The sequence below is a fragment of the Carettochelys insculpta genome, chromosome 3, assembly GCF_033958435.1.
Source record: "Carettochelys insculpta isolate YL-2023 chromosome 3, ASM3395843v1, whole genome shotgun sequence".
NCBI lineage: Eukaryota > Metazoa > Chordata > Testudines > Carettochelyidae > Carettochelys > Carettochelys insculpta.
In genome coordinates this window covers 152,997,532-153,005,000 of record NC_134139.1, presented here as the reverse complement: position 1 = coordinate 153,005,000, position 7,469 = coordinate 152,997,532, and the positions used below count along the sequence as shown (strand labels likewise).

The window sequence follows — 7,469 nt, the reverse complement described above, 5'->3', positions numbered from 1 at the left end:
ATTGGCAGCTGTCTGGAGTAGCCAGCCTCCACAGTGTCATCACTGTGCACCTCTCCGTCGGCAGGGAAGCTCTCATTCCCATGTCCTTGCACAGTGGGATGGGGGCTGAGCCCATCATATAGTCCCATGAAAGTGGGTTTCCTCATCTGAAAGTTTGCCAGCCATTGTTCATCATCATCATCATCATCATCATCATAGAATGACAATATGATCCCACCACTTAGTGCTTGTTTCCCAAGCCCAAAAGTGGCATTCCGCTGTGGTCAGCACCTCTGTGAATGCCTCAAGAAATCTCTTGTTGTAGCTACTCTGCCTGGCAAGATCAGCATCTCACCCTGTCACTTTGAATAATCCAGCTGCCAGTTATGACACGTAGTGAGACCCAGTAGTGTTTTCTTGAACGCTTTGGGATCCATTCCCACAGACTGAGGAGGCAGAGTGTGCATCTGAAAAGCTGTTGAAAGATGGCGCCAAGTGCAAACAGAAGCACAGGGTTTGCTGGGTGAAGCAATGTACCACAAAGCACTGAGACAGGATCCAGGATGCCCCATAGCCCGCTCTCCACAAGTCTCTGAAGCGTAAGAGGAAGAAGTGTTCTGCGGGTAGCTCCTCAGAGTACACTGCTCCAAATGCCACTACTTATGCTGCAAGTGCGGTCACGCTATTGCACTGGCAGCAGACAGTGTGCACACAACAGTGGTTTCATTGCTGCCCTCTGTGACCAGCGCTGTAACTGCCGGTGCTCTACATCGGCCAGCGAGGATAAGACCTACGCCTCCTGTGAGAAATGAATAATGACAAATCTTATGTTGTTGATCAATTTGCATATCTTGGGATTTAGCTATACGTGAGGCAACATCAGGACACAGCAGATCCCAATGGGTACACAGAGATTGCTTCAAGAAAAGAGTTGCAGGTGACTCCTGGGCAGCAGCACATCCAATTGGACATCATTGTCCAATTTTTCCAGATGACTCAAAATAGACTTGTTAGCTCTTAACACATGAGTAAGTGTCTGTAAAAAGTGTTCTGCTAGTCCTTCTGTAGCAGGGTGATAAGGTACAGAGCACATTTCCTGAATTTTCATTGAAGCTAGTAACTTCTGAAATTGTTCAGAACAGAATTGAGATCTATTGTCATTTGCCAACTACAATGATAAATCAGATTAGCTAAACAAGGTGCAAATATGTCCAGTGGCTTTAGTAGCTGTGAGCGAAGCTATTCTGAAAACTTATGGCCATTTTCAATGGGTGTTGACTATGACCAAAACTACTTTATCTTCTAAAGGTTCAGTCAATGTGAATATGTGTCCTAGGAATCCAAGCCCATTGACCAATGGTGTAAACAAGCTCCACCAGGATCTTGATGAATTTACTTAGCATAACTCTTCACCTTCCTTTCAAGGTCTTTGTCAATCCTGGACCACCAGTCTTGACTCCAGGCTATGGAGGCTGTACAATGCCAAAATGACCTTTATGAAGAAGTTCCTAAATCTGAGATTGAAATAATCTTGTAATGATGACTAGCATTACCCATAAAATGCAACTGTGATTCACAGATAATTTCAGTTGATGTGCCAGAGTACGTGTGTAAACTGGGAATTTTTACAATCCAGCACTGAACCTTGTAGTACAATTCCCTTACCATCCTTAGTGGTTCATTTGCTGAAGTCTGTGTTAGTGATGAGTAACCTATCCACCAAAACAAAAAGCAGTCAAGTAGCACCTTAAAGACTAGCAAAATAGTTTATTAGGTGAGCTTTCGTGGGACAGACCCACTTAAGTGGGTCTGTCCCACGAAAGCTCACCTAATAAACTATTTTGCTAGTCTTTAAAGTGCTACTTGACTGCTTTTTGTTTTGATAGTGTATAGACTAGCACGGCTTACTCTCTGTTACTATCCACCAAACTGAGACAGAACACTTTATCTAAAGTTTCTTTAGGTGGACAGGAGCTTGAACATGGCATACACAATAGCCCATCAGCAATGACAGACTGAGTCCCTTTACAGACTGAACAATATCGGAATAAGCAGCAGCTAATGCTGGTTGGAGGAGGCATGCTAACTTTTCATGAGCACCACCTGCTGGCTGGGTGCAAAGCTGCACACACACCCTCTCTCTCTGCTCACAGTGCCCCCTGTCTGCACTTGCCCTCATTGGCTGGGTCTTTAGTGAGTCAATCCACAGGCTAAGTCACACATAGTCTAAAATGGATGAACTCCTTCCAGGACGAAAAAGATCCAACATAGACTAAAACTGTGCCCCTGTTGGTACGTGTAGCCCTGCCTCTGGGTGAGTTGTAAGCTTGTTTCTGCACTGTTAGGGAGCATTGCCCCCAGGTCTTTCTCAATGGAATCTCTTTGCTTTTTGTGGCTCTGCAGCTTTCCATCTCTCCAGCCAGGTGACTTCTTAACTTCCACTACTTTTCATGAAGGGTGGGGGGGGGGAAGGTGGAGGGTAGGAGCTCAGACCACCCACACAAAGAGACAAGACATTATAACCAGAATGATAATCATCTTACTGGATATGAACTTTGCATGTAGTTCAATGGTTATATAATAAATTATACTTCCAATCTGCAGAACATCATATTAGAAAAGAGAGTCTGGACACAGATCAGTTTAATGGTGATGAAGAGAACGGCTTTAAGACAATGCTTTCCATGCAGAGGTGGGATAGATGGCCAGATTTACACACACCAAATCTCTCAACAGAGCAGTTTTCGGCATTCTCAGGACGAGGCTAACCCAAAGGCTCAATAGGATCCATCAGCCAAATAAGAACACAATTGATTTACCTGCGATACCACAGCTCAGGAGCATTGGAAAGAATGCAAAATTTAGAGGCAAAGCATGAGGTCACAATGCCACTCCCTACCTACGTCTACACGTGAATGCTACATCGAAATAGCTTATTTCGATGTAGCGACATCGATGAATAACATCTACACATCCTCCAGGGCTGGCAACGTCGACGTTCAACTTCGACGTTGGGCAGCACCACATCGAAATAGGCGCTGCGAGGGAACGTCTACATGCCAAAGTAGCACACATCGAAATAAGGGTGCCAGGAACAGCTGCAGACAGGGTCACAGGGTGGACTCAACAGCAAGCTGCTCCCTTAAAGGGCCCCTCCCAGACACAGTTGCACTAAACAACACAAGATCCACAGAGTCGACAACTGGTTTCAGACCCTGTGCATGCAGCATGGATCCCCAGCTGCTGCAGCAGCAGCCAGAAGCCCTGGGCTAAGGGCTGCTGCACACAGTGACCATAGAGCCCCGCAGGGGCTGGCGAGAGAGCATCTCTCAACCCCTCAGCTGATGGCCGCCATGGCGGACCCCGCTATTTCGATGTTGCAGGACGTGGATCGTCTACACGTGCCCTACTTCGACGTTCAACTTCGAAGTAGGGTGCTATTCCCATCCCCTCATGGGGTTAGCGACTTTGACGTCTCGCCGCCTAATGTCAATTTCAACTTCGAAACAGCACCCAACACGTGTAGCCGTGACAGGCGCTATTTCGAAGTTGGCGCCGCTACTTCGAAGTAGCGTGCACATGTAGATGCGGCCCCTGAAATTTGTCCTAACTTCCTTTCTATCATGATAGAGGGGCAGATGGGCTAAATTCCAGTGTCATTGCGACCTGCTGGAAAGGGGCTCAAGCATTCTACCACCAAGTTCAGGCCCGGGGTCAAAAAGCGGGGTCTGAACCCTATACTCTCCCTTGTATTCCTGATGAGTTCAGAGCCTGTGCCCCTGTAGAGTTCAAGAACTCAGAACTGTTGGGAGGGAACAGACTTTTGTGTCCCCCTCATATCTTTGATGTCTATGCCCAGCTGCCAGTCTGACTTTACCATTGCCTCTGTTTTGTCAGCTGGTAAGGGGAGGAGAAGGGACCCCTCTCCAGCCTCCTGTGCTGACAGGTTTCTGAGGTGGCTAACATGGGACTCACAACCACCTCATCTGGGTTCCTAAAGGATGCAAAAGAGGGGATACAGAAAGGAGTAAGGGCATCCAGCAGAGACAGACAATACTTCCCATTCAGAAGGGTTAGGAACTGAGGCTTGTGAAGTTGATCCTGCAATTCTGTGACAGGTCATAGAGATTTATTCACGCAATCCTCAGGGCCCCAACTCTTCAGGGAATTTCATTCCTAAACTATCAATTCTCTACTGAACGGTTTCTGTTCCTTCGTGAAGGTAATGGAATCCACTTGTTCTGGATAAACATTAGGGTCTTATAGCCTGACACCAGGTTACAGTTCGGTTACCTCAGAATTCTATCTTCTGCCTGACTAGAACATTGTAGGGTGAGATCCCGACTCCCTCTCAAGTGCCTTTATACCATATACAAGAGCAAGCATACAGGGCCCCCAGGATACACCTATGCAACAAGCCAAACCTGGTCTCGAGCCTTGGTTCAAGCCTAACCCTTTTTATGTCCACACACTAGTTGTGTTATGTAGAGCTCTCAGAACAGTAAATCCTCCATTTAAAAGACTGATGGGTGGAGGGGTGTCTGCTATTCCCAAAAGTCCGTTATAGGTGAGTGTTTACTGCTCACCCACCCCTGCCAGGCTCCTCCCCCAGTTCCAGTCCCACCCCCGGCCAACAAAATACCCTGCCACTCACCAGAGCCACTGATGCTGGAGGACCTGCTGGACCCTGCTGTGTGGCTGGGACACTGCTGCATGGCTGGAGGGACCTCACCACTCACAGCTGGAGCTGTCTTGTCGTGTGTGGCTGGAAGCACCCCATCATGCGCGGCTGGAGTTGCCCCACTGTACAGCTGGAGGGACCTTGCCATGTCAGCTGGAGCCATCCCACTGCATGGCTGGAGGGGTTACTACCAGAGACACCATGCATTCCTCCCACCAGGGGTGGGGCACATACACAAGTGCTAGTCTACTCATGTGTGCACCCCACCCCTGGCGGAGGAGTGCGTGGCAGCTCCGGTGGAGGAGGTGGTGGCTCCTCCAGCCTGTGGCAGGGGTAAGTCTCCTAACTTTATTTGGTGGCAGGGGATGACTTTACGGAACGCAGTGGACCTTGTGAACAATGGGGGCGAGATGTTGGCTGTTCCCGAAGTCTGCTAAATGGGGGTTTATAAAATCAAGGGTTTACTGTACTCAGTTCACACAAGTTCAGTAGAGACTGCTCTGATTCCTGAACCCTCACCCCATACCCTGAACCCCTCCTCAGTCCTGATTCCTGTACCCCCCCACTCTGAGGCCTTCCTCATGCCCAACCTACACTCTCACACCCATCCCACATCTCCAGTCCCCTGCCCTGAGCCCTGCTTCAATGCCCCCTTGACTCCTACACCCACCATATCCCCAGCCTCCTGCCCCGAGCTCCCTACATCCCCAAGGCCCTGTCCTGACTCCTGCACTCCCTACAGTGCCAGCCCCCTTCCCTGAAGGACCCAGGCAACACAGGGTACGTCTTCTAGTAAGACATATTTTTAACGAATCTCTGTTTATGGAACTGAAAATCATATTTACCTAAGCTGTTTTCTGGAATCATTTAAATCGGGACTGGTCAAAACACTCTCGGTATAGTCGGTGGAGAACTGCTTTGGCCGGGAGAGGGAGTAAATGAAACAATAATTCTCTTCCATCTCTAACTTAAGGTTCTGTAGCCTTCAGAGTCCACTTATTAAGAATGATTGTAAACTGGGTGGCTCTGATGTTTTGAACATCATGATTCAATGTGAATGCACGGCCAGTTTGATTGTACTGTGGATTATCTTCATGTATTTTCATGAACAGCTTTTTTTGAACAAATACCAAATATTGTTGAGAATCAGGAGAAAGACCTTAGCTAATACTCACTGTCCTTTTCATTTATGAACATATAGTATTGTTAAATAATGTATGTGATTTGAAAACAGAAAGTTACTCTTATGACTCTTGACACTACTATTGCTGTTTCTGCTAAAATATAAATTTCCTAAATAATATATATCTTTCTTCTCTGTACTTTGCCTCAGCTGCAAGACCAGTTATCATAATGCAGTATTTCACTGTATAAAATAACAATAAATGATTTCACTGCACCCAGTATTTTTTGAAACCTCGAACTCTGTCCTTTTTTGCAATGCATTTTTAAACATCAATTCACAGAGCAATGTTCAGCAGCATAGATGCAACTCAACAACAGAGCTCTACAAATACAGTTTCAACTATAAAGTCTGTGGGTCAATGATACAGGCCACTTTGAGCTCAAAACAGAATCTGTCTTGAAACTCTTAAAGTAGAGGAAGGTGATCAGAAATAGTCAACATGAATTCATCAAGTGCAAGTCATGCCTGACCAACCTAATTGCCTTCTATGTTGAGATAACTGGCTCTGTGGATATGGGGAAAGTGGTGGACATAATGTATCTTTACTTTAGCAAAGCTTCTGATATAGTTTCCCACAGTATTCATGCCAGCAAGTTAAGGAAGTGTGGGCTGGATGAATGGACTGTAAGGTGGATAGGAAGCTGGCTGGATTGTCAGGCTCAACAGGTAGTGATTAAAAGCTTGATGTCTAGTTGGTAGCCGGTATCAAGCAGAGTGCCCTAGGAATCATTGATTTTGATGATAGGATGAATTGCACACGTATGAAGTTCACAGATTACACTAAGCTGGAGGTGGGAGGAGGGGGCGCAAGGTAGAGATGCTGTAGGATAGAGATAGGTCCAGAGTGACCTAGACAAACTGAAGGATTGAGCCAAAAGTAATCTGATGAGGTTCAACAAGGACAAATGCAGAGTCCTGCACTAAGGACTGAAGAATCCTATGCACTGCTACAGGCTGGGGACTGACTGGCTAAGCAGCAGTTCTTCAGGAAAGGACCTAGGCATTGCAATGGACAAGAAGCTGAATGAGAGTCTATGTTGTGCCTTGGCTGCCAAAAAAGGCAATGGTATATTCAGCTGCATTACTAGGAACACTGCAGATCAAAAGAAGTGATTGTTCTCTAATCAGTACTTGTGAGGCCACATCTGGAGTACTGTGCCCAGTTTTTGGGGGCCCCCACTACAGAAAGAACATGGACAAATTTGAAAGAGTCTGTCAGAAGGCAATGAAAATGATTAGAGGGGCTGGGGCACATGAGGAGAAGCTGAAGAAACTGGGCTTATTTAGTCTGCATAAGAGAAGAGTGAAGTGGCGATTTGACAACAGCCTTCAACTACCTGAAGCTGGGTTCCGAAGAGGATAGAGCGAGGCAGCTCTCAGTGGTGGTAGATGACAGCAGAGGGAGTGGTGATCTCAAGTTGCAGTAGGGATGTTTAGCTTGAATGTTAGGAAAACTATTTCAGTAGGAGGGTGGTGGAGCACTGGGATGGGTTGCTTAGGGAGGCAGTGAATTCTTTAGAGGTCTTTAAGGCACTGTTTGACAAAGCCCTGGCTAGGATGATTTATTGGTGTTTATGCTGCTTTGAGTAGGGGCGACGGGGGGCGGTTTGACTAGGTGACCTT

At 46.8% G+C, this 7,469-nt stretch overlaps 1 protein-coding gene across 1 annotated transcript in view; it reads right to left on the bottom strand.

Annotated features, from left to right (window-relative positions):
* Positions 1-7,469, bottom strand: part of OGFRL1 (opioid growth factor receptor like 1) — a 130,810-nt gene that overhangs the window by 20,515 nt on the left and 102,826 nt on the right. The window lies entirely within an intron of this gene.